The following is a 27,846-nucleotide window of genomic DNA, read 5'->3' as shown; positions in this document are numbered from 1 at the left end:
CTGGTTGAGATGGCCAGAGCATCATGGGGTTCGCCATCCATGCGCTGGTCAACTGCGACCGAGGAAGGGCGCGTCATGGATGGCGCCGACTGTCGTCTAGCCGCAGCAGTTGGTGTCGTCCGGAGGGGGCCGATGCATAGGGTGAGTGGAGAGGGAAGCGCTAGATCGGCAGCCAGCAGGGGAAGATGGGTGGAGTGCGGCGGCTGAGGGAACGGGAGAAGAGAATGGGGATTAGGGTTAGATGGGCGTGGACTGTGGGGTTAAATAGGCCGGCTCCAAATTTTTGCCATCCAGATCGGCCCGCGTTGGCAACTTGAAATTTTGCATCTCCGCCCGCGCGCTCTCCAATTTCCAGGCGCACCCTCCATTTTTTTTAATTTTGTTGACTACATCCAACTGACATGTGGGACAAGTAAAGTGCCACGTACGACACATCAGCAGGAACCATCGATGACGGACCGGGTGATGTATAAGAAAAGAAAAGGCTAGCCCAATAGGTCGATATGTGACAGTTTCTGTGACGGTCCTCGATGTCTATCATGAATGGGGCCATCGTTTTGGGTGGCCACTTACATCTTGCTGACCCATGACGGTTTTCAAGAACGTCATCAGTAATCTGTCATGGATTAATAGGTTTCTTGTAATGCGTCCCATTGCTCCGGTGAGGGACTATTTCTTTTTTTCTATTTTTTCTATTTTTTTCTGTTTAATTGTTAAGTGCTAGATTGTGTTAGTGTTAGTGTTAGAAAAGAAGTAGAAAAAAGAAGAAAAGAAGTAGAAAAAGATTATGTTAGTGTTAGTGTTAGAAAAGAAGTAGAAAAAGATTGTGTTAGTGTTAGTGTTAGTGTTAGAAAAGAAGAAGAAAAGAAGTAGAAAAAAGATGAAAAAAAGAAAAAGAAGAAAAGAAGTAGAAGAAGAAGAAAGGAAGAAAAGAAAAGAAGTACAAAAAAGATGAAAAAAGAAGAAGAAGAAAAGAAGTAGAAGAAGAAGAAAAGAAGAAATGAAAAGAAGTAAAAAATAGAAAAAAGATGAAAGAAGAAGAAGAAGAAAGGAAAGAAGAAGAAGAGAAAGAAAGAAGAAGAAGGATAGAAGGAAACACCCCGACACCCGACCCCCTGACCCGCTGACCCCCCGACCCCGACAGCACACCCCGACACCCGACCCCCTGACCCCGACACCCCGACCCCGACACGACACCCCGACGCCGAAACAGCACCCCGACCCCGACACGGCACCCCGACACCGACATAGACACCCCGACCCCCGAGACCTCCCGAAAAGGTGTTCTTTGGCCTTCCAGAGGCCAATGGGGTCATATATTTGTGAATTATTAGTTATAGGTCATATATTTTTCGATTTTGTTATGAAAAACATCATATATAATTGTGTTGATCGGGTAGATTTAAATGTGCAGTTGTTTCATCATTGCGAGGTTTGGTGTTCGACGACCTCGCCGTGCAAAATCGTTGGTGCTACCCAACTGAGAGGATGCAGAAGACGCTTCGAGAAAAATGTAAAAATAAACATAGAATTGAAGCATCGATGGCTGAGGCATTCATCACTGAGGAGGCGGCAAACTTCGTGACAGCACACTATGAAGCCAAAAATCGTCATTTGCATAATTCGAAGCCTCGGTACAATGCTGACGACCCTAAAAAGGGTGGATCTAACCTCAGCCTATTCAAAGGGAATCTCGCACCAGCTAGTGTTTCAAATCCAGTATCTTTGGATAATGAAGAATGGCGGACCATTTCATTGTATATCTTCAACAACCTGATAGAAGTGCAGCCGTACATCGAGTAAGTTCTCGGTACATTGTTTCACAACTTCTATTTCCTTTGGACTGCTCTTATTCCTGGATATTTCATACAGTCGATACGTCGCCATATTCTCGTATGGAGTGGTGATCCAAAAGGATTCCGTCGAAGAGTATGAGCTTCTCGCAAAGCAAGGAGGCGGCTATCCCGGTTTCATCTCTTGGTTCAAACAAACGGTAATTTCTATTAGACAATTTCATTTCATTCGCTAATTTATGCATAATGCAACAATCCTTTCATATTAAACTTGTAGGCTAATTCAGAGTCTATGGACGCCAAATTGAGACAAGTCACTAATGGTTTTGACTATAAGGTCCGTTCATTTGACAAATACAACATCAACGGGTATTGCTTTCGTACCTATGGCAAAGAGCTATCTATGGCCGACCAAAAGTCTACAAATTGTTGTGTATCTGCTATCGGCGAAGGAGGTACCGAGTATTATGGGAGAGTTGAAGCAATTTATGAACTTCTATTCTATGGTGAAAACCCACCGAATGTTGTAGTCTTCAAATGTTATTGGTTTCAGCCGAAGGAGACTAGAAGGACTCATGAACATATAGGGCTAGTTGAAATCAACCAAAGCACCCATTTAGATGTTCCTGATGTCTATATCATGGCTCAACAGGCGACCCAAGTATTCTATCTACCGTGGGCCTACCAAACTAATCCAAATCTGAAAGGTTGGGATGTCGTTTATGAAGTGCCGCCACGTGCTAGACTTTCTCCCCCAAAGGAAGAGGATTATGAACCTCACATTAACCCAGACACATATGAGGGAGAATTCTTCCAAGAGACACGTCTTTCCAAAAAGTGTTTCAAGAACCGCTATACTTCACCCCAAAACATTGAAGTAGACAGCGACAGTGAATTCGATATCACCCCAGAGGAGGAACAAGAAGAGCCGGAACAAGAAGAGGTTACTGCTGCGGATGACCTGTCAATGCTTGACCGATTACGTCAAGGTGGCCTTACACATGTTGATGCCACTAAATCCTATGAGCCCGTCATTGATTATAGTGATGATGATGATTATGCATTTATTGATGATACTGATCGAGATTATTAGTAGTGTCAGGTATTCAATTTTTTTATGTTGTACTTGATGATGATACACTTAAGTGATATACATATTATTATTCATGTCGGTATTTTTTATGTTGTACTAATTTCGTTTATTCTTTGTCATGGCAGGTGTTGAAAGATGGTTGGCGCTGGTCGGGAGCGCGCCGAGGCCCCTTCTTCGTCGGCGCGTGGTGTGAGGTCTTCCATTCCACACGCACCTCTCCGCCGAGCGTTGCTAGACAGTATGGCGACACCGCCGGGCCCTTCTTCGTCGACCGCGGTACCCAGCAGGGGACGAGGTAAGAAGAAGAGAGGAGGTGGAGCACGTGGTCGCGGGAGAGGAGGTAGGGTGACTGCTACGGCGCCTTCCTCGCCGCCACCCCCAGTTGTTTCACCCGAGCACGTGACTGCTAGGGTGGACTCATCCGAGGAGGAGGCTACACGGACTCCGGTCCACGAGCCTCCGGTCCACGGGTCTTCGGCCCACGAGCCTCGGGTCGACGGGCCTTCGGCCCACGAGACCCCGGAGGAGCACACGTCTGGATGGGGCACCTGACCAGATCAGCCTGAGGAGCCGAGTGGCCATGCTGATGATGGCGGGGAGCTGACTGATATTAAGGAGGAGGGGGGCACCGTCTACTAGCGTGGTTGTACACGGCTCCCGTCCGTGCCGGCGACCCGCGAGCAGAGGTGGTTGATTTTCCCTGACGGCGAGAGGTAAGTGCATTTAATATTTTTGTACCTTCCGCATTCACGTTTCTTCAAATAACTAATGCGTTGGCCTTGTCATGCTGCATGGGTTGGGACCACCATCATAGTGTCCGCCGGCCCAACTTCGTCCTTGGAGCTCTTTGTCGACAGAACTTCCCAGGGTTTGTCACGTTGCCTGGTGAGGGTCGGCTTCCAGAGCTTGGATTGAGTTGGGAGCACTACTTGGCTGCCTTGGCCCCGCCGGGTGAGATTATTGACGGTGTCTTGTGCAAGACGAGGGCAGACGTGGTGATCAGAAAGTTCTGGGTAATTTCTCCTTTACACAATTAAAAATCTTCAACTAGCTAGTTATTAATTGTACTAATCAATATTGTCTCATTTGATTGCAGACATTCTACAGGTGTGAGGAGGGATACGAGGAGGAAGCGGCAAATGTTATCGATAATGTCTGCAAGCGCCTACTACAGAATTTACGACACGAGGCTCGGGTGCAGGCTGTTCGAGACTACTACGCCTCGCGTGGTATCAAGAAGACCAAGCCGGTGTGCCGCGAGAAGTTCTTGAGTAAGGAGCAGTACATGAAGGTAATTCTTAAGGCCTTGTACTTACTTGCTTCATTTAGTAATTCATAGCTGTAGCGCTCAAGTTTCTATTTGCTAACTTAGGCCCCTCCGAGATGGTGTGCGGATCGGATGGATTGTTGGGAGGTGTTGGTCAATGAGTGGTGCTCAAATGAATGGCTAGCCCTCCACAACGAGGCCAAGGACAAATGTGCCCAAATGGAAGGTGTGCTACACCATCAAGGCAGCCCCAACTTATTTCAGTTCGGGCGGAACTGGGTATGTGGTTTGCTTCATGATTCATGCAATTCATTCATCATGCTAGCTTTAGCCCTTTAATTACTAATTAACTTTGTTTCTCTCTTTCATGCACGCTACAATAAGGCAGATAAGGTTCCAGAGGTGTACGACCTGTATGCCATGGCCCACACTGGCCCTTACAAGATAGTCAAGGCATTCTCTGTGTCTGACCTGGATGATCCAAAGAACTTCACCAACATCTCCTCCCACGACAAGCTCGTGCAATATAGAGATCAGGGGAAGGCGAGGAAGGGGGAGGACTTTAACCCGAGCCAGGATCCCATTGATACAGCGCTGCCGATGATATCTGGTGGCGGGAGGTCCCATGGCTCCATAGCCATGGGAGATGGACTTATCCGTTGTCCTAGCACTCTCCCGGAGATCAAGGCGCGCGAGTCGAGCTCCGCTCCTGAGATAAGGCCTCGTGAACGGCCATTCCAACTAGCCTTCAAGGTTAGTTATACGTACTCAGCTATCTTTCTCCATTACATTGTGTGCGCTTCCATCAATGATTACAAATGGTCATGTGAGTGGTGTTGCAGGCTGCTATACAGAGTGAGAGAGATAGAACGGAGAAGCTTCTGGCGGAGGCGGCGGAGAGGCAACGAGAGTTGGAGGAGAGGACGACAAAGATGTTGGAGGAGGAGAGGGCACGATATGACATGCAGGCAAGGGCCATGTACGAGCTCCTTGTGGTAAGTTTCTTCTGCAGATTAGCCAAAACATTCATGTAGTGTTTCTCTCATTTCTAACTAGTATGACTGTGTTTGTCAAAACCAAATGTGCAGTCTGTGTGTGAGAAGTCCGGTCAGACCGCTCCGTCGATGCCAGTGATTGCTCCTGGGACCACGGTGAGTTTAATTTGAATGGACATTACTTGCTAGTCTTAACATTTGAGTGTTACCATGGTAACGAGACATTGGTAATGCTCATTGGTGCAGCGTAACTCCAGACAAGCATCGCACGATCCTTCTCCAGCTACCGGCGTGAGCCAGCCCGCTCCTACACCTCCTGTTGGAAATATGCCCTAGAGGCAATAATAAATTAGTTATTATTATATTTCCTTGTTCATGATAATCGTTTATTATCCATGCTAGAATTGTATTGATAGGAAACTCAGATACATGTGTGGATACATAGACAACACCATGTCCCTAGTAAGCCTCTAGTTGACTAGCTCGTTGATCAATAGATGGTTACGGTTTCCTGACCATGGACATTGTATGTCATTGATAACGGGATCACATCATTAGGAGAATGATGTGATGGACAAGACCCAATCCTAAGCCTAGCACAAAGATCGTGTAGTTCGTATGCTAAAGCTTTTCTAATGTCAAGTATCATTTCCTTAGACCATGATATTGTGCAACTCCCGGATACCGTAGGAATGCTTTGGGTGTACCAAACGTCACAACGTAACTGGGTGACTATAAAGGTGCACTACAGGTATCTCTGAAAGTGTCTGTTGGGTTAGCCCGAATCGAGACTGGGATTTGTCACTCCGTGTAAGCGGAGAGGTATCTCTGGGCCCACTCGGTAGGACATCATCATAATGTGCACAATGTGATCAAGGAGTTGATCACGGGATGATGTGTTACGGAACGAGTAAAGAGACTTGCCGGTAACGAGATTGAACAAGGTATAGGGATACCGACGATCGAATCTCGGGCAAGTACAATACCGCTAGACAAAGGGAATTGTATACGGGATTGATTAAGTCCTTGACATCATGGTTCATCCGATGAGATCATCGTGGAACATGTGGGAGCCAACATGGGTATCCAGATCCCGCTGTTGGTTATTGATCGGAGAACATCTCGGTCATGTCTGCATGTCTCCCGAACCCGTAGGGTCTACACACTTAAGGTTTGATGACGCTAGGGTTATAAAGGAAGTTTGTATGTGGTTACCGAATGTTGTTCTTTGTCCCGGATGAGATCCCGGACGTCACGAGGAGTTCTGGAATGGTCCGGAGGTAAAGATTTATATATAGGAAATCCTGTTTCGGCCATCGGGACAAGTTTCGGGGTCATCGGTATTGTACCGGGACCACCGGAAGGGTCCCGGGGGTCCACCGGGTGGGGCCACCTGCCCCGGGGGGCCACATGAGCTATAGGGGGTGCGCCTTGGCCTACATGGGCCAAGGGCACCAGCCCCAAGAGGCCCATGCGCCTAGGGTTTCAAGAAAGGAAGAGTCCCACAAGGGGAAGGCACCCCTAGGTGCCTTGGGGGGGATGGAAACCTCCCTTGGCCGCCGCCCCCCTAGGAGATTGGATCTCCTAGGGCCGGCGCCCCCCCCCTTTGGGCTCCCTATATATAGTGGGGAAGGAGGGCCTCTCAAGACACACCTTTTGCCTTTGGTGCAGCCCTCCCCTTCTCCCAAGTACTTCTCCTCTCCCGTGGTGCTTGGCGAAGCCCTGCAGGATTGCCACGCTCCTCCACCACCACCACGTCGTTGTGCTGCTGCTGGATGGAGTCTTCCTCAACCTCTCCCTCTCTCCTTGCTGGATCAAGGCGTGGGGGACATCGTCGGGCTGTACGTGTGTTGAACGCGGAGGTGCCGTCCGTTCGGCACTAGGATCTCCGGTGATTTGGATCACGACGAGTACGACTCCATCAACCCCGTTCTCTTGAACGCTTCCGCTTAGCGATCTACAAGGGTATGTAGACACACTCTCCTTCCCCTCGTTGCTGGTCTCTCCATAGATAGATCTTGGTGACACGTAGGAAAATTTTGAATTTCTGCTACGTTCCCCAACAGTGGTATCAAAGCTAGGTCTATGTGTAGTTTCTATGCATGAGCAGAACACAAAGTAGTTGTGGGCGTTGATTTTGTTCAATATGCTTGCTGTTACTAGTCTTATCTTGATTCGGCGGCATCGTGGGATGAAGCGGCCCGGACCGACCTTACACATACTCTTACGTGAGACTGGTTCCACCGACAGACATGCACTAGTTGCATAAGGTGGCTAGCGGGTGTCTGTCTCTCCCACTTTAGTCGGATCGGATTCGATGAAAAGGGTCCTTATGAAGGGTAAATAGCAATTGGCATATCACGTTGTGGTCTTTGCGTAGGTAAGAAATGTTCTTGCTAGAAACCCATAGCAGCCACGTAAAACATGCAAACAACAATTAGAGGACGTCTAACTTGTTTTTGCAGGGTGTGCTATGTGATGTGATATGGCCAAAAGGATGTGATGAATGATATATGTGATGTATGAGATTGATCATGTTCTTGTAATAGGTATCACGACTTGCATGTCGATGAGTATGACAACCGGAAGGAGCCATAGGAGTTGTCTTTATTTATTTATGACCTGCGTGTCAACTTAAACGTCATGTAATTACTTTACTTTATTGCTAAAGCGTTAGCCATAGTAGTAGAAGTAATAGATGATGAGACAACTTCAAGAAGACACGATGATGGAGATCATGATGATGGAGATCATGGTGTCATGCCGGTGACAAGATGATCATGGAGCCCCAAGATGGAGATCAAAGGAGCTATATGATATTGGCCATATCATGTCACTATTATTTGATTGCATGTGATGTTTATCATGTTTTTGCATCTTGTTTACTTAGAACGACGGTAGTAAATAAGATGATCCCTCATTAATAATTTCAAGAAAGTGTTCCCCCTAACTGTGCACCGTTGCGACAGTTCGTTGTTTCAATGCACCACGTGATGATCGGGTGTTTGATTCAAACGTTCACATACAACGGGTGTAAGACAGATTTACACATGCAAACACTTAGGTTGACTTGACGAGCCTAGCATGTGTATAGACATGGCCTCGGAACACAGAAGACCGAAAGGTCGAGCATGAGTCGTATAGAAGATACGATCAACATGAAGATGTTCACCGACGTTGACTAGTCCGTCTCACGTGATGATCGGACACGGCCTAGTTGACTCGGATCATGTAATCACTTAGATGACTAGAGGGATGTCTATCTGAGTAGGAGTTCATAAGATGAACTTAATTATCCTGAACATAGTCAAAAGGTTTTTGCAAATTATGTCGTAGCTCGCGCTTTAGTTCTACTGTTTAGATATGTTCCTAGAGAAAATTTAGTTGAAAGTTGATAATAGTAATTATGCGGACTAGGTCCGTAAACTGAGGTTTGTCCTCATTGCTTCATGGAAGGCTTATGTCCTTAATGCACCGCTCAGTGTGCCGAACCTCGAACGTTGTCTATGGATGTTGCGAACATCTGACATACACATTTTGATAACTACGTGATAGTTCAGTTAAACGGCTTAGAGTTGAGGCACCGAAGGCGTTTTGAAACATCGCGAAACATATGAGATGTTTCGAGGGCTGAAATTGGGATTTCAGGCTCGTGCCCACGTCAAGAGGTATAAGACCTCCGTCGATTTTCTTAGCCTGCAAACTAAGGGAGAAAAGCTCAATTGTTGAACTTGTGCTCAGATTGTCTGAGTACAACAATCGCTTGAATCGAGTGGGATTTGATCTTCCAGATGAGATAGTGATGTTTCTCCGAAGTCATTACCACCAAGCTACTAGAGCTTCGTGATGAACTATAATATATCAAGGACATATATGATGATCTTTGAGATATTCGTGATGTTTGACACCACGAAAGTAGAAATCAAGAAGGAGCATCAATTGTTGATGGTTGGTGAAACCACTAGTTTCAAGAAGGGCAAGGGCAAGAAGGGATACTTCATGAAACGGCAAATCAGTTGCTGCTCTAGTAAAGAAACCCAAGGTTGAACCCAAACCTGAGACTAAGTGCTTCTGTAATAAGGGGAACAGCCACTGGAGCAGAATTACCCTAGATACTTGGTAGATGAGAAGGCTGGCAAGGTCGATAGAAGTATATTGGATATACATTGTGTTAATGTGTACTTTACTAGTACTCCTAGTAGCACCAGGGTATTAGATACCGGTTCAGTTGCTAAGTGTTAGTAACTCGAAAACAAAAAGGCTACGGAATAAACGGAGACTAGCTAAAGGTGAGCTGACGATATGTGTTGGAAGTGTTTCCAAGGTTGATATGATCAAGCATCGCACGCTCCCTCTACCATCAAGATTGGTATTAAAACCTAAATAATTGTTATTTGGTGTTTGCGTTGAGCATAGACATGATTGGATTATGTCTATCGCAATATGGTTATTCATTTAAGGAGAATAATCGTTACTCTGTTTATTTGAATAATACCTTCAATGGTCTTACGCCTAAAATGAATGGTTTATTGAATCTCGATCGTAGTGATACACATGTTCATGCCAAAAGATAGTAATGATAGTACCACCTACTTGTGGCACTGCCACTTAAGTCATATCGGTATAAAACGCATGAAGAAGCTCCATGTTGATGGATCTTTGGACTCACTCATTTTTGAAAGGATTGAGACATGTGAACCATGTTTGTTGGTAGATATGCATGAAGAAACTCTATACAGATGGATCGTTTGGACTCACTTGATTTTGAATCACTTGAGACATGCAAATCATACCACATGGGCAAGATGACTGAAAGCCTCGTTTTCAGTAAAATGGAACTAGAAAGCAACTTGTTGGAAGTAATACATTTTGATGTGTGCAGTCCAATGAGTGCTGAGGCATGTAGTGGATATCGTTATGTTCTTACTTCACAGATGATTTGAGTAGATGTTGAGTATATTTACTTGATGAATCACGAGTCTGAATTATTGAAAGGTTCAAGTAATTTCAGGGTGAAGTTGAAAGATCGTCGTGACAAGAGGATAAAAGATCTATGATATGATCATAGAGATGAATATCTGAATTACGAGTTTGGCACAGAATTAAGACATTGTGGAAATTATTTCACAACTGATACAGCCTGGAACACCATAGTGTGATGGTGTGTCCGAACATCATAACTGCACCCTATTGGATATGATGCATACCATGATGTCTCTTATCGAATTGCCACGATAGTTTATGGGTTAGGCATTAGAGACAACCGCATTCACTTTAAATAGGGCACCACGTAATTCCAATGAGATGACACCGTATGAACTATGGTTTAGAGAAACCTAAGCTGTCATTTCTTAAAAGTTTGGGGCTGCGATGCTTATGTAGAAAAGTTTCAGGCTGATAAGCTCGAACCCAAAGCGGATAAATGCATCTTCATAGGACACCCAAAACAGTTGGGTATACCTCCTGTCTCAGATCCGAAAGCAATAAGGGATTGTTTCTAGAATCGGGTCCTTTCTCGAGGAAAAGTTTCTCTCGAAAGAATTGAGTGGGAGGATGGTGGAGACTTGATGAGGTTATTGAACCGTCTCTTCAACTAGTGTGTGGCAGGGCACATGAAGTTGTTCCTGTGGCACCTACACCAATTGAAGTGGAAGCTTATGATAGTGATCATGAAACTTCAGATCAAGTCACTACCAAACCTCGTGGGATGACAAGGATGCGTACTACTTCAGAGTGGTACGTGATCCTGTCTTGGAAGTCCTGTTGCTAGACAACAATGAACCTACGAGCCATGGAGAAGCGATGGTGGGCCCGGATTCCGATAAATGGCTCGAGGCCATAAAATCCGAGATAGGATCCATATATGAAAACAAAGTGTAGACTTTGGAAGAAGTACCTTGATGGTCGTAAGGCTGTTAGGTACATATGGATTTTAAAAAGGAAGACGGACAATGATGGTAAGTATCACCATTAAAAAGGCTCGACTTGTCGTTAAGATGTTTTCCGACAAGTTCAAGGAGTTGACTACGATGAGACTTTCTCACTCATAGCGATGCTAAGAGTCTGTTGGAATTATATTAGCGATTACTGCATTATTTATGAAATCTTGCAGATAGGATGTCAAAACATTGTTTCCTCGACGATTTTCTTGAGGAAAGGTTGTATGTGATACAACCGGAAGGTTTTTTCAATCCTGAAAGATGCTAATAAGTATGCAAAGCTCCAGCAATCCTTCTAAGGACTGGAGTAAGCATCTCGGAGTTGGAATGTATGCTTTGATGAGATGATCAAAGATTTTGGTGTATACAAAGTTTATGAGAAACTTGTATTTCCAAAGAAGTGAGTGGGAGCGCTATAGAATTTCTGATGAGTATATGTTATGGATCAGAAATGATGTAGAATTTCTATAAAGCATATAGGGTTATTTGGAAAGTGTTTTTCAATGGAAAGCCTGGATTAAGCTACTTGAACATTGAGCATCAAGATCTATAAGGATAGATCAAAACGCTTAATGGTACTTTCAAATGAGCACATACCTTGACATGATCTTGAAGGTGTTCAAGATGGATCAGTCAAAGAAGGAGTTCTTGCCTGAGTTGTAAGGTATGAAGTTAAGACTTAAAGCTCGACCACGTCAGAATAGAGAGAAAGGATGAAGGTCGTCCCCTATGCTTAAGACATAGGCTCTACAGTATGCTATGCTGTGTACCGCACCTGAAGTGTGCCTTGCCATGAGTCAGTCAAGGGGTACAAGAGTGATCCAAGAATGGATCACAGTACAGCGGTCAAAGTTATCCTTAGTAACTAGTGGACTAAGGAATTTTCTCGGTTATGGAGGTGATGAAGAGTTCGACGTAAAGAGTTACGACGATGCAAGCTTAACACCTATCCGGATAGCTCTGAGTAGAGATACCGGATACGTATAATGGAGCAACAATTTAGAATAACTCCAAGTAGAACAGTTATTTGAAATGGCTCCAAATAGAGCGTGGTAGCTGCATCTAGGAGATGACATAAAGATTTGTAAAGCACACACGGATCTGAAAGGTTCAGACCCGTTGACTAAAATCTCTCTCACAAGCAACATGATCAAACCCAGAACTCTTTGAGTGTTAATCACATAGTGATGTGAACTAGATTATTGTCTCTAGTAAACTCTTTGGATGTTGGTCACATGGCGATGTGACCGGTGAGTGTTAATCACATGGCGATGTGAACTAGATTATTGACTCTAGTGCAAGTGGGAGACTGTTGGAAATATGCCCTAGAGGCAATAATAAATTAGTTATTATTATATTTCCTTGTTCATGATAATCGTTTATTATCCATGCTAGAATTGTATTGATAGGAAACTCAGATACATGTGTGGATACATAGACAACACCATGTCCCTAGTAAGCCTCTAGTTGACTAGCTCGTTGATCAATAGATGGTTACGGTTTCCTGACCATGGACATTGGATGTCATTGATAACGGGATCACATAATTAGGAAAATGATGTGATGGACAAGACCCAATCCTAAGCCTAGCACAAAGATCGTGTAGTTCGTATGCTAAAGCTTTTCTAATGTCAAGTATCATTTCCTTAGACCATGATATTGTGCAACTCCCGGATACCGTAGGAATGCTTTAGGTGTACCAAACGTCACAACGTAACTGGGTGACTATAAAGGTGCACTACAGGTATCTCCGAAAGTGTCTGTTGGGTTAGCACGAATCGAGACTGGGATTTGTCACTCCGTGTAAGTGGAGAGGTATCTCTGGGCCCACTCGGTAGGACATCATCATAATGTGCACAATGTGATCAAGGAGTTGATCACGGGATGATGTGTTATGGAACGAGTAAAGAGACTTGCCGGTAACGAGATTGAACAAGGTATAGGGATACCGATGATCGAATCTCGGGCAAGTACAATACCGCTAGACAAAGGGAATTGTATACGGGATTGATTAAGTCCTTGACATCGTGGTTCATCCGATGAGATCATCGTGGAACATGTGGGAGCCAACATGGGTATCCAGATCCGCTGTTGGTTATTGACCGGAGAACGTCTCGGTCATGTCTGCATGTCTCCCGAACCCGTAGGGTCTACACACTTAAGGTTCGATGACGCTAGGGTTATAAAGGAAGTTTGTATGTGGTTACCGAATGTTGTTCGGAGTCCCGGATGATATCCCAGACGTCACGAGGAGTTCTGGAATGGTCCGGAGGTAAAGATTTATATATAGGAAATCTTGTTTCGGCCATCGGGACAAGTTTCGGGGTCATCGGTATTGTACCGGGACCACCGGAAGGGTCCCGGGGGTCCACCGGGTGGGGCCACCTGCCCCGGGGGGCCACATGGGCTGTAGGGGGTGCGCCTTGGCCTACATGGGCCAAGGGCACCAGCCCCAAGAGGCCCATGCGCCTAGGGTTTCAAGAAAGGAAGAGTCCCACAAGGGGAAGGCACCCCTAGGTGCCTTGGGGGGGATGGAAACCTCCCTTGGCCGCCGCCCCCTAGGAGATTGGATCTCCTAGGGCCGGCGCCCCCCCCCTTTGGGATCCCTATATATAGTGGGGAAGGAGGGCCTCTCAAGACACACCTTTTGCCTTTGGTGCAGCCCTCCCCTTCTCCCAAGTACTTCTCCTCTCCCGTGGTGCTTGGCGAAGCCCTGCAGGAATGCCACGCTCCTCCACCACCACCACGCCATTGTGCTGCTGCTGGATGGAGTCTTCCTCAACCTCTCCCTCTCTCCTTGCTGGATCAAGGCGTGGGAGACATCGTCGGGCTGTACGTGTGTTGAACGCAGAGGTGCCGTCCGTTCGGCACTAGGATCTCCGGTGATTTGGATCACGACGAGTACGACTCCATCAACCCCGTTCTCTTGAACGCTTCCGCTTAGCGATCTACAAGGGTATGTAGACGCACTCTCCTTCCCCTCGTTGCTGGTCTCTCCATAGATAGATCTTGGTGACACGTAGGGAAATTTTGAATTTCTGCTACGTTCCCCAACACCTCCATGATCACGGTAAGTTTCTCTAGTGTTTTGCTTAACAAATGCATAAAGACCTAGACTTAGCTTTATTTCCTCCAATATGCTTACCATAATGACCTAGAGTTAGCTTCTTTTCCACCGAAATAACTTAATAAGCTTACTGACCTCCAAAACCATCCATTTTACCTAAGTTAGCTCTAAAACGATTTGTACTTAGCTTACTTATGTCAAAAATTGCATAATTAGCTTAGTTAGCTCATAAACGATCCATTTTACCTAAGTTAGCTCTAAAATGACCCATTTTAGCTTAGTTAGCTTATAAATTATCCAGTTTATCCAATTAGCTCTAAAATGACCCATTTTACCTAGATTAGCTCCTAAATGATCCATTTTACCTACGTTAGCTTTAAAATGACCCATTTCACCTAGGTTAGCTCCAAAATGACCCATCTTACCTAGGTTAGCTCCAAAATGACCCATCTTACCTAGGTTAGCTCCAAAATGACCCATCACACCTAGGTTAGCTCTAAAATGATGCTTTTTACTAAGTTATCTCATAAATGATCCATTTCAACTAAGTTAGCTCATAAACGATCCATTTCACCTAAGTTAGCTAAAAAACGATCCATTTCACCTAAATTAGCTCTTAAATTATCCATTTAACCTAAGTTAGCTAAAAACGATCCATTTCACCTTAATTCGCCTAAAAACGATCCATTTCACCTTAGTTAGCTCATAAATGACCCATTTCAACTAAGTTATCTCATAAATGATCCATTTCACCTAAGTTAGCTCAAAAACGATCCATTTCACCTTAGTTAGCTCAAAAACGATCCATTTCACCTTAGTTAGCTCATAAACGACCCATTTCAACTAAGTTAGCTCATAAATGATCCATTTCACCTAAGTTAGCTCAAAAACGATCCATTTCAACTTAGTTAGCTCAAAACGATCCATTTCACCTTAGTTAGCTTATAAACGACCCATTTCAACTAAGTTAGCTCATAAATGATCTATTTCACCTTAGTTAGCTCATAAACGATCCATTTCATCTTAGTTAGCTCATAAACGACCCATTTCAACTTAGTTAGCTCATATATGATCCATTTCACCTAAGTTAGCTCATAAATGACATATACTTCTTGTTCTAGTCTTCTTCTTGTTCTACTCTTCTTCTTCTAGTCACCTATTTCTAACTTTCTTATTTGCCATTTTGCAGATTTCATTCACTTCATGGAAGCTAGCTTGCTATGATGGAGTGCTTGTTTTTGCTTTGATGAAACTTTGCATTGTATCTAGCTTGCTATGATGGAACTTGCTATCTTGATGATACTTTCCATTGTAATATGTATATGGATGCAACAATGTGTATGGATGGTGATGATGATACTTGCTTATGTATGAATGGATGAAACTTATGTGCTGGATATGTGATATGTTTGCTGTTAAATAGCCCTGTGAAATATATCTATATATGTCATATATATTTGCTGTGAAATTGTTGGATTAAAAAAACAGAAAAAAGAGCCAATATGCAGGCTCTTTGTCGTCTGCCACCGACGGCAACAGGCTCTTTGCCGTCAGCCGCGGACGGCAAAGAAGCCACGTGGCAGCCAACTGTGCTTCCTGGGAGCTGACCCATTTGGTCAGTTTGCCTACAGTGGCGAACGACAAAGAGTAAACAATTTTGCCGTCAGCGGCGGACGACAAAGGCCTGCCATGTAGTGACGTATAGCTGACATCATATGGCGGATGGCAAAGGCAGACCAAATTTTGCCGTCAGCGGCGGACGGCAAAGGCCTGCCGTTAGCCACCTAACAGACTAACAGCGCAATTTTTGCCGTCAGCATTCTTTGTCGTCAGCTGCTGATGGCAAAGGCCCCTTTGCCGTCAGCCGCGTAAAGCAGACGGCAAACACTACTAGGAAAAGGGCTATAGATGGAATGGACACTATTGGCGCACCTGTCATGTGGTGCGCCACTACTATATAGCAGTGGCGCACCATGTGCTAGTGCGCCATTAGTGTGGAAGACACTAATGGCGCACCAGGCACACGGTGCACCACTAGTAACAAAATGTTTTTATTTTATTTTTTCAAACATACTAATGGTGCATCCGGGCAGAGTGCGCCATTAGTAGTTAGAACTACTAATGGCGCACCAGCCATAGAGTGCGCCACTACTGTATTTTTTTTTACTTTTTTGCAAAACTACTAATGGCGCACCGTTGCATAGTGCGCCATTACTAGTTTAAACTAGTAATGGCGCACTGTGCCACAGTGCGCCATTAGTATAATTTTTTTTTTACTTTTTTGCAAAACTACTAATGGCGCATGTCTGTGTGGTGCGCCATTAGTATGTTGGGTTACTAATGGCGCATGGCTGTGTGGTGCGCCATTAGTAACCTGGGACCAGCTAGATATTTTTGGATAGCCACACCTACACACTCACTTTCCCCACTTCATTCCCCCCACCTCCTTCTCTAAGCTTGTCGGCTGCCTCCTCCTCCTCACCTCATTTGCACCATAGATTCATCAAAATTAAGTGTTGAAATTACCTTTTTGATAGGTAAGTAAGGGGAAAGCTATCTTCATGTTGTAGATCTACTTTTTTTCTCCCTAGCTCGCTGCAACAACGTGCACATGCACTTTTTGTGGCCTAGCTAGATCTATATATGTTTGTGGTGTTGCATATATGTTTGTGTTTGCAGGTACCGGTATTTGAAATGCGATAGTTGCCAATATTTTGCCGGAATGTTGATTCATTTCCGTTTCGGCGAGAATTTTGGCACTATGCATTCTTTTTGGTCCTATTTTTAGGGAAAGTCATGCCAAATTTTTTCTTGGTTCTAAAATATCGTTTTGCTCTACCCCGCAGGCGACCATGGTCCGCACGATGACCGAAGGCATCGTGAATAGGTTTTTGAGCTCCGCGAAGGCCGAGATGCTTCAAAAGAACGAGACGGAGATAAGATGTCCGTGTCGAAGATGCAAGCTGAAGAGCCTTATTGCGGACCCGGATTCCGGGCAGGTGCGGGACCACCTGCTCTTGCGTGGTTTCATGGATGGCTATCGGTAGCAAGGTGATGAAGATGACTATGAAGTCGTCCATGGGGGGCGGGCAAGAAATGAGGAAGGGCAGCAAGACAACCACCGCGGCTCGGGCGGGCGAGAAGGCGAAGAATCTCCAGGACATGATCACGACGGTGATGCTGTACACAGTCATCATGTAGAAGATGTCGGACATGATGATGAGGAAGATGCCGGAGCAGACGAAGGGCATGATCATGAAGATCAAGATGCCGGAGGAGCAAACGGCGATGGACCATCGATGGGCTGGGTGCAGGACCCTCATATTCGCCCGAGAGAAAGCCAAGCTGGATCAACTGGAGATAGACGCGGTTACTCCATTGTATGAAGGATGCAGACCCGAGGATACCCGCCTGAAAGTAGCGCTCATGGCTTTGGAGATGAAGGTAAAACACAAAATGACCGACGCATGCTTCGACGAGAACATGTCATTCTGGCACAAACGTCTTCCCAAGGGGAACAAGTGCCCGACCAGTTTCGAGGAGGCGAAGAAAGTCATGTGTCCTCTGGATTTACCGCACATGAAATACCATGTGTGCATGAACAATTGCATCATTTATCGGGGCGAGCACACGGAGTCTACCATATGTCCGGTATGCGGCGTCACTCGATACAAGAAGAGGAAGAAAGCTCCTCGAAAAGTGGTGTGGTACTTTCCGATCACTCCTCGTCTGCAGCGGTATTTCGCGGACCCTAAGGTAGCAAAGCTCCTACGTTGGCACGCGGATAGGGAGGAGAAGAAGCGAGAAGATGACACAAATGATCCGGAGATAAATAAAAAAGACAAGATGCTGAGTCACCCTAAGGATGGGAGCCAGTGGCAAGCGTTGAACTTCGAACACCCAGAATTTGGGAAGGATCCAAGGAACATCGTGCTAGGTGCGAGCACCGATGGAGTCAATCTGTTTGGAAGCCAGAGAAGCACACATAGCACCTGGCCTGTGTTTGTGCGGATGTACAACCTTCCCCCCTAGTTGTGCATGAATAGGAAGTACATTCACATGAGTATGCTAATTGAAGGGCCGAAACAACCAGGGAATGACATCAATCTGTATCTGGGGCTGCTGAAAGAGGAGCTAGACACGCTGTGGAAAACGCCAGCCAATACGTGGGACGCCGCAGAGAAAGAATATTTCCCTATGAGAGCCGCACTGCTCACGACGGTGCCAATACGTGAAGGCAATGATTGACAAAGGTGATAGTTATGAGAAGATCAAGGCAAAATATCCTTTGATTAGCGAAGATGACTACAAGGAGTTCAAGATCAAGTGCAAGAGCCCCGCAACCTCCGAATCAAGTTAGTGGGGGGAAGAAATGCGACAGTTAAACATAGGGGTCCACCAACTCGGTCCCGGCGGTTACAGAGTGGCGGAGCCTATATGGGACAAGGAATACGCGGAGCGTGCCGAGCAAGGCCTACCGCCCCGCTTCGAGAAATACAGTGACAAGCAGACGAGGAACTTTCTCAGGGCCCGGTACAAGGAGGACCCAGTAACAAAGGAGCTTACCACGGATCCGAAGACCAGGGAGCTTGAGCTTGTTCTCGTAAGGAATACACCCCCGCGTAATTAGCTCCATATGGTTGCATTCTAATTAATCCCCAATATTTCTAAATGGTTCACGTTCCTTCCGCAGGACAAAGAAAGCAGTAGCGCGGGTTCGTCTCAGAGCTCCCCTTTTGACACACCCCTTTGAATAGGGCGTTGAACGTAATGAAAAACAAGGATAAGCTTAGTAAGCCAACGCCAGCTGGTCGTGTGGCCGGCAAAGGCTTGTCCACAAAATGGTCGTCATACTATACCGCTGGTGGGCGAAAGGAGAAAAAGACCAACTCGGAAAGCCAGTCGCGCGAGGTTGAAGCACTCAAGGCGCAAGTGGCGCGGATTTCGGAAATGGTCCAAGAGCAAGTGCAACAACAACTGGGATCGACGCTCACCGGCATTATGCCTACCTTGATTCATGTGATAACGACGTGGATTGCGGGTGGCCAACAGGGGCCGCTACCGATTGCCAGCTTCACGGCCAGCAACTCGCACAACGCGCAGGCTGCACCATTGGTGTGTCCGTCAGTGGCGGTATTGGTGTGTATGGCGGCGGCGCCATTGGTGCCTCCGGCGGCGGCGGTATTGGTGTCTCCGATGCCGGCATTGGAGCTTAATGCACCCGGGTGTACGCCGGCCGGCACCTCACCAGCAAGCGGCCCCTCCGTCAGTTGCACGCATGCCGTTGGCGGTGCCTCGACATTAGCCGAGCTTGACGGCATCACGGTAACTAAGCCTCTCGGCCGAGGACTTCATCTCCTTGCCTTTGACTGGGCATCCCTGACGCCCTACATGTTTTCGCAGGGTGCCGCCGACGTTTCTTGCACTCTCCTGCACTTCGTGGGCGGCAAGTTGGTCGATGTCGCCATGGGCAGAATCGTTCAACCAGGCAACCCCGTGTTCCACGGTAATCCGATGCCACCCACAATGTATAGGGTTGAAGTGGTTCGGGTGCTGCCAGCTGCGACGAGCTCTTACCTCCGATTCGACCCGCTGGGGCTGACGAAGAAGATGAGATGACCCTCAGCGCCTGCGTAAGTTGGCCCCTGCTTTGGCCTAAGAGCCAGATTCGTTTGGGGGCGGGGGACACCACCCCACAGACAAGACCGCCAGTCGTGCCGGCGCCAAGCCATGGCAAGAATGCCGCAACGCTACCGGACATCCCTATGGCACAGGATCCGGACATGCATATGGCACAAGATCTGGACGACGACAACGATGACGGTACATTTACCAACGTCGATAAGTACTTTGCCGAACATGGGTACGGTGACGAGTTCTGCGGGCCTCCTTCTCAAGAACCCAACCAAGACGACCACGATCTAGCTGGTATGGTGGAGAAACCCAGTTGCAACAGGCGTCGTCTGGCGTTCAGTTCTCAGGAGACGCCTCCAAAGACCGCCTTCACCAAGCCTCAGATAGCTGAGGTGCCAAATATTATCAGCCCCAACACGCTCAAGAAGGCGGTCTGTGAGCAGAACTCGATCCCATTACAGCAGATCAAGAAGAAGGGACGGAAACGGCAGACTAAAAAGGGCGCCGGTGCGAGCCAGCCGACACCAAGTACGATCCGTGCTCAGAACGGGCCACCTTCACCTAAGGATATCTCGAGGAGGGTGCATGTGGCGGGTAGGGCGATGCTACCGACAAATATGCTCAATGCTGCAACCGGTGCTATGCGGAGTCGGCACGACAGTGTTCTTTCTTTGGAGAAGCGGCGTCTAAGAGAGAATGATGTGGCATACCCGGTTTTCGTGGCCAAGGTGCCAGAGGGCAAGGGCTTTGTGGATGGCGACATCGGGGGTATGATCGTCCTGCGGTTTGATGACATCTTTGCTATGTTTAACCTTCATCTGCTACACTACACCTTCGTTCGACTGTTTTCGCTGAGTATGGAGATGCGGATCATTAGAGACAAGACCCCGGACATCGTGATCGTCGACCCCTTCTACATGCGTGCCAAGCTCTTGAGCAGCGCTGGGGACCGCCAAGTCGCGAGTTCACACCTCGAAGACGTCATTCTGGCAAACCCAGATAAGGATAACTTCCTTGTGGCTTACTTTCCCGAGTAAGTCATCCCTTAACCGCCCCGTAACATATGATTTCTTAGATTTTGATCATTCTTTTTTTTCTAACATTCCGTGTTCTATGCAGTGACAAACATTGCACACTCATCCTCTTAATCCCAAAATATTCCATGGCCACGTATTTCGACCCGAATCGTAACTCCAAGATAGACTACACAAATATCAAGAAAGTTCTTGATGATGTTTTCCCCGACTACGCCAAATCTGGAGGCACCTTCACCAGGGCAGTTCGTAAGTACGGCAAGCACGTGTTCGCCCACAATACGATGTTCTGCTGTGTCAAGCAGCCGCCTGGCGGTCAGAAGGATGCCTACTACGCCCTCCATCACATGCGGGCGATCGTAAGGGACCATCATCACCTTCTGTTACCAAATAATCTCAAAGATTGGGCCGCGAGCTTGTCGGCAATCCAGGACGCGGACATCAGACAAGAATTCTTTCGCATCCAGTCGGAGTTTGCGGACATCATCCATCAAGATGTCCTTCATACCTCGGGGCAGTTCTTCCTCAGATATCAACCGTCCAACAGGGAGATAGACGGAACGCTACAAATGCAGGCTGACAACGCTCGCGATTTCATGACCATCACGACAGACGGCGGCTTCATCCACGCTCCGGTCCCATGAGTCGAGTCGACAGTAGTGATGCTATGTGTAGTTCTGAAACATTGATTGGCTCATGTTGTAATTCAACTTTAATGAACTTGTATGTCTCTTTGGTTTGGACAGTCGTTCAACTTAGATGTAATCGATGCTATTTATTAGTAGGACCATGAATCGTGCTATTAATGTCATGTCTTGCTTTTCTCTTCCGATCCTTTTGTTGCATACTTATATATTGCTTATGTATGTATTGTGTGTTGTTTGGCTTGTGCATAGAGATGCCGTCATATGTCGTGTACAAGGGTAAGGTTCCCGGAGTCTACGACGACTGGGAGGACTGTCGGAGACAGGTTCATCGTTTCAGCGGTAACAGTTACAAAGGGTACACCACTAGGGCGGAGGCAGAATCTAGATACGCCCGCTATCTAGCGGGAGAGAGAGGAGGGAGCGTTGGAGGAACCAGATGAAGACCAGTTTCATCGCGATGATGCTCATCGTGATGACCGCAGCTCTCTTCTATGTGATGGTAGTTTAGATGATCGATATCGACTTGTAATGTGAAGACAAACTCGATACTCGCGGTCTCGAGACTTGTAATGTTTTATCTTTGTTCGATCTTTTGAATTCGGAGACTAATATGATGAATTGTATTCGGAGACTAATCTTCTATTGTATTCGATGAATCTGCTATTGCTGTGTGCTACTGTCTATATTCTATCAAATAATATATTTTGTAACCTGTGCAAAAATCAGAAAAGTAAAAAAACTAATATTCATACTAATGGCGCATCACTACAGAGTGCGCCATTAGTATGCCAAAGTATACTAATGGTGCATCACCAAACAGTGCGCCATTAGTATGCCAAGTATACTAATGACGCATCCATCCACAGTGCGCCATTAGTGTGCCAAAGCACATGGTTAAACACTGGTAGAAAAAGGGCCTATAGTCCCGGTTCGTAAGGGCCTTTAGTCCCGGTTCAGGAACCGGGACTAAAGTGTCGGTACTAATACCTCCCCCCTTTAGTCCCGGTTCAATCCAGAACCGAGACTAAAGGCCCTCCACGTGGGCAGTGCGCAGAGCCCAGTCAGGAGACCCTTTGGTCCCGGTTGGTGGCACCAACCGGGACCAATAGGCATCCACGCGTCAGCACTTCTGTGGCTGGGGTTTTTGTTTTTTTTTGAAAGGGGGGGGGTTGGGGGTTTTGGGGGGTTAATTTAGGTGTTTCATATATTGTGTTAGCTAGTTATAATTAATAGAGAGAAGTGTCCTCTGTTATGTCCGTGCTTGGTCGACGCTACGTACTATACATACGTATATAGAGAGGACTAGACACGCTAGCTAGCTAGTAAGCAAACAGAAGATCGTCATGAACATATATGCATATATACAGAGAGAAGTGATATCGACCACCTCTCATTCTCCGAGAGATTGGTCGAACAACAAGTTCTCGTATATCTATCTGACACTACCGGCTACATATATACAATAATTATCTCTTACAAATATAATCATACGGACTCAGGGTCCACATAGAATTCTCCGTCTTCAGGGATCACATGGTCAAGAAAGAATGCCGCCAATTCCTCTTGAATTGCTCGCATGCGAGCTGGTGCTAGGAGTTCATCCCGCTTCCGAAACATCTAATTTGAAGAAGGGGGTCAATGCATATATATATATATATAAATGAATGAAACTCAACACAAATGATGGTAATAAAATAAAATTGTGAATGTTGTTATTTACGTACTTCATATTGTTTGTTAGAGTACCCGCCCCGCTCACAGGTCGTGTGGCGGATGAACTCGCAGATGTAGTATCCACAGAAATCATTCCCTTGTTCCTGCCACAACCACTTTACAAGAAATAGAGGTCAATCAAACTAATAAGCAAGAATGCTAAATGGTATTGATGAAACTAGCACTTGAATCACTAGGAGATGCGCGGAACATGCTACTATAGTACTTACTTTCGGGTGTCTAAATTCCAGCTCCTTCGGCAGTCCCGGAACTGTTTTGGTGAATTTTCTCCAAACCCTGCCGGACAAAGAAAACAATTACTTGATATCAGGAAATGAACAAAGTTGTTGATATGGTGGATAATGATCGATTTAACTTACTTCTTGAGGATTTCAGTCATGTCCGCATACTCCTTGGGATCTTTTCGTTTAGAGTCCAAGACGGTTACTACTCCCTACTCAAGCTTAATCTCTAGGAGAATATAGTGGAAACTGCACACACATGCATAACTCATGAATTACATTACTATAACCTTGACTAATATATAAGGGAAACCGAATACGCACAAGACAGTAACACTCACCTGAAGTCATAAGGAAAGAGTATTATATCTTTGTTTTGATTTATTAAGAACGATCGTAGCAAGCTGGCCTCGGTAGCTGCGGCATGAAGTTTAACCTGAGTTGCATCTATGAGATATGTGTTAATGAACCCAATATCACCGACTTGTCTTTTCTTCAACTCGGCGATCTTCAATCTGCATAATATAGTGAGGATGATTATAAATACATGCAATGAAAGAGCTAAGCTATATAGAGAAACTTAATGATAGAAGTAGTACTACTTACAGACAGTAGCAGGCGACCGTTGTTTTATCGAGGGCCAATTGATTGAAAAACTGATAGAACTCCTCAAATGGAACAGGCAACAGATCAATTCCAACAAGGTCATGCTCCTTTTTAACTTTCACATACAAAGTACTCCTCCCCCCAGAGTCTCTGCAGATTTTCAAGTACCAATCATGCAATCTTCGCATCATCGTTGATAGAGATCTTTCATCTTTGACGAGAGGCTTCCCGTACTCGTATCTTTGTATCTGCACCTCCATGGGTTCATAATGTACTTCATCGGGCAGGTAATCTGCAAGATTGCTATAACCGGGCACCATCCTCGGATCATTATCGACGTTGTGGCTAGGCACCTTGAGCGGGGAGCACGATTGCTTCGCTTGTTCGCCGAGCTGGGAAATTTGTTTCCCAGCTCGTCGTTCTTTCAGCCTTTGATCACTGACAGTACTTCCCGACCGCTCCGCTTCAGCAAATTCCTTTCCAATAATGCGGTCATAGTTTCCTTTCGGCGGATCAGACTTCGGTGGTTTTGTCAGGGCAGCCAGAGTGCGCTTCACTTTCACCCGATCTACCTTCTCCTCCGGAGGTGGATGTTTCTTTGCTTTCACCCCTTCAAAGAAGCTCCTCACTTCTTCTCGCGCGATCTCGGCGTTCTCCTCCAGGGTCCTCTCATATGGTAACTTCTCTGGAGTCTTCAGAGAAGGACCGAATCTGTATGTCCTCCCGCCTCTGGTTGTACTGCTAGACGCCGACCGAGCAGACATAGCGGTTGTCTTCTTTACTTGCTTAAGAGGCGGAGGAGAAGGACTACGGCGCCCCGGAGCAGCTGGAGCGGCGGCAGGTCTCTTCCGCCCTTGCTGACGAGGCGGAGAAGGAGGAGGCTAGCTGCTCGAGCGCGTCGGCGCAGGCGGAGAAGGAGGCGGAGTTCCGCCGCGCGCTAGAGAAGGAGCCGGCCGAGGGCCCTGATCGTCACTCGCCGGAGGAGGAGGCGGTGGAGGCGGAGTGCCCTGACTCGCCGGAGGAGGAGGAGGAGGCGGTGGCGTCCAGTTTGGAAGGTTGATGAGCTCCTTCCGCCATAGGCATGGAGTCTTCAGAGCAGACCCCAGCCGAGTCTCCCCTTCACCGATAGGGTGGTCAAGCTGGAGGTCTCAAATCCCTCTGTTATCTCATCCACCATCACCCTAGCATATCCTTCTGGAATCGGTCGACAGTGAAAAGTTGCGCCGGGTTCAGAAGGAAAAACAGAGCCAACAGCCGCCTTGACCTTCAAATTCATCCATTGCGTCATAAGGTGGCAATTTTGAGACTCCGTTATAGCATCCACGGGATAGCTGGCAGGAGCCGTCAAGGCATGCTCTGGCTGAAGCAGCTCGGTGGAAGCCATGCTGCTTCTGCGCTGAGATGGCGGGGTAGCTTCGGGGGAGGCTTCGGCAGTATGTTTGCTGCGATTTGCTTCTCGTTCCTCTATCGCGTCTACCCTTGCTTGCAGCGCCTGCATTTGGGTCTGCTGCACTTTTTTCCTCCTCTCATGAGATTTGTAACCGCCTGTGTCCGGAAACCCAACCTTCCACGGAATGGAGCCTAGCGTGCCTCGTGTCCGTCCAGGGTGCTCAGGATTCCCGAGGGCCATTGTGAGCTCGTCGTTCTCTCTGTCTGGAAAGAACGTCCCTTCATGCGCTGCTTCGATATACTGCTTAAGCTTACTAACTGGTATGTCCATTTGATCGTTCATCCAAATGCACTTCCCTGTTACAGGGTCCAGTGTTCCGCCAGCCCCGAAGAACCAAGTCCGGCAACGGTCTGGCCAGTTAATTGTCTCTGGTTCGATCCCTTTATGAACCAGATCATTCTCAGTCTTGGACCACTTAGGCCGGGCTACCAGGTAGCCACCTGACCCCGTGCGATGGTGAAGCTTCTTCTTCGCAGCATTTTGCTTGTTTGTCGCCGACATCTTCTTACTCTTTTCCAATGTCTTGTGGGCCACAAATGCGGGCCAGTGATCTCTGATATTCTCATATCTGCCCTTGAATTCTGGTGTCTCATTATTTTCGACAAACTTATTCAGCTCTTTCTTCCACCTCCTGAATAGTTCTGCCATCCTCTTCAGAGCAAAAGACTTGATTAATTTCTCTTTAACTGGGTTCTCTGGATTATCCTCAGGCGGTAGGGTGAAATTTGACTTCAGCTCAATCGAAAGATCATTTTTCTGCATATCATTGACATAAGAGACCTCAGGGTCTTCTGTAGCCGGCTTAAACCATTGCTGGATGCTTATCGGGATCTTGTCCCTAACCAGAACCCCGCACTGAGCAACAAATGCGCTCTTTGTCCGGAGGGGTTCAATAGGTTGGCCGTCGGGCGCGATTGCTATGATCTCAAACTTTTCATCCGAGCTCAACTTTTTCTTCGGGCCTCGTCTCTTTACCGAAGTTGTGCTCGATCCGGAGGGCTAGAAAAAAGAACAAAGACTTAATTAATATGTGTACATACCAAAACAATGAATGCATCAATCAGCTAGTCAGCATAGGCTTAACTAATATATATACCTGGCCGGACTCGGTTCAGTCACCGGAGCCGTCATCACGGTCTCCTTCTTGCACCGGCATTGGGTCACCGGAGCCGTCCTCATGTTCTTCTTCTTGCACCGGCATTTGGTCACCGTAGCCAGCTTGTTCACCCTCTCCTTCCAGACCATCGGTTTCGTTGAGAAACAACGAGATGGCATCACTTCCTTCTGCGATTATGTCCCTCAACAACGTTTCTTTTGTTACTTCGTCTAGGGCGATGTCCATAGTTTCTACAAATATTTACAACATGGCAATTATTATTCAAACATGACAGATGGATATATTAGTGCCAATCGTAGAACTAGCTACCTAATCATAGTAAGCTATCGGGAGGGGGTATATATCGACAACGACGACACTACATCTATGTCCCTCGACGACCCTCGTTCCCGATAAAAAAAAGAGGAAGAAGAAGAAAAATAAGAGGAGAAGAAAGAATAGAGGAGAAGATCTCCTCTATTCTTTCTTCTCCTCTTTTTTTTCTTCTTCCTCTTCTTTTTTTATCCTCTTCTTCCTCTCATGTTCGATAGGATCGCTGAGGGGTCGGGAGGTTGCCTAGTGTCAAGGGATTCAACAAAACCATGTCTTCATCATTAGGCGAAAGTAACATGGGCATGATGGTACGAAGCTCTTCAAAGTTGTTCTGGAACGGAGTCCCAGATAGGATAATTCGCTTTTTGGTACAAAGTTCAGCAAGAGCCTTCCGAATATCGCTATTTGGAAGGCCTTTGCTGAATTCGTACCAAAAGGCGGATTATTCTATCCGGGACTCCATTCCAAAACAACTTTGCAGAACTTCGTACCAACATGCCCTGGTTACTTCCGGCTAATGATGAAGGCATGGATTTCTTCAATACTTTGACACTAGGAAACCTCTCTCTACTTCCGGCTAATAAGAATAAGAAGAAGAAGAAGAAGAAGAAGAAGAAAAGAAAAAAAAGAGGAGAAGAAGAAAGGAATAGTGGAGAAAAGAGAAAATAGAATATATTCTATTTTCTCTTCTTCTCCACTATTCCTTTCTTCTTCTCCTCTTCTTTTTCTTCTTTTTTCTTCTTCTTATTTATTTCTCCTCTTCTTTTCGGTAGAGGAAACCCTAAATAGCTAGCAAGTATCGTGGGTGTGAGATACATGTGGCCTTCGGTGTCGGACACTACATCCACGTCCCACAAGTGACGTGGGCGTCGAAGCCCGCGCCACTTGTGGGATGTGGGTGTAGTGTCCGACACCGACGGTACATGTATCTCACACC

The sequence above is a fragment of the Triticum urartu genome, chromosome 1, assembly GCF_003073215.2.
Source record: "Triticum urartu cultivar G1812 chromosome 1, Tu2.1, whole genome shotgun sequence".
In the NCBI taxonomy this organism is placed as follows: Eukaryota; Viridiplantae; Streptophyta; class Magnoliopsida; order Poales; family Poaceae; genus Triticum; species Triticum urartu.
Note: the sequence above shows the minus strand (reverse complement) of the source record.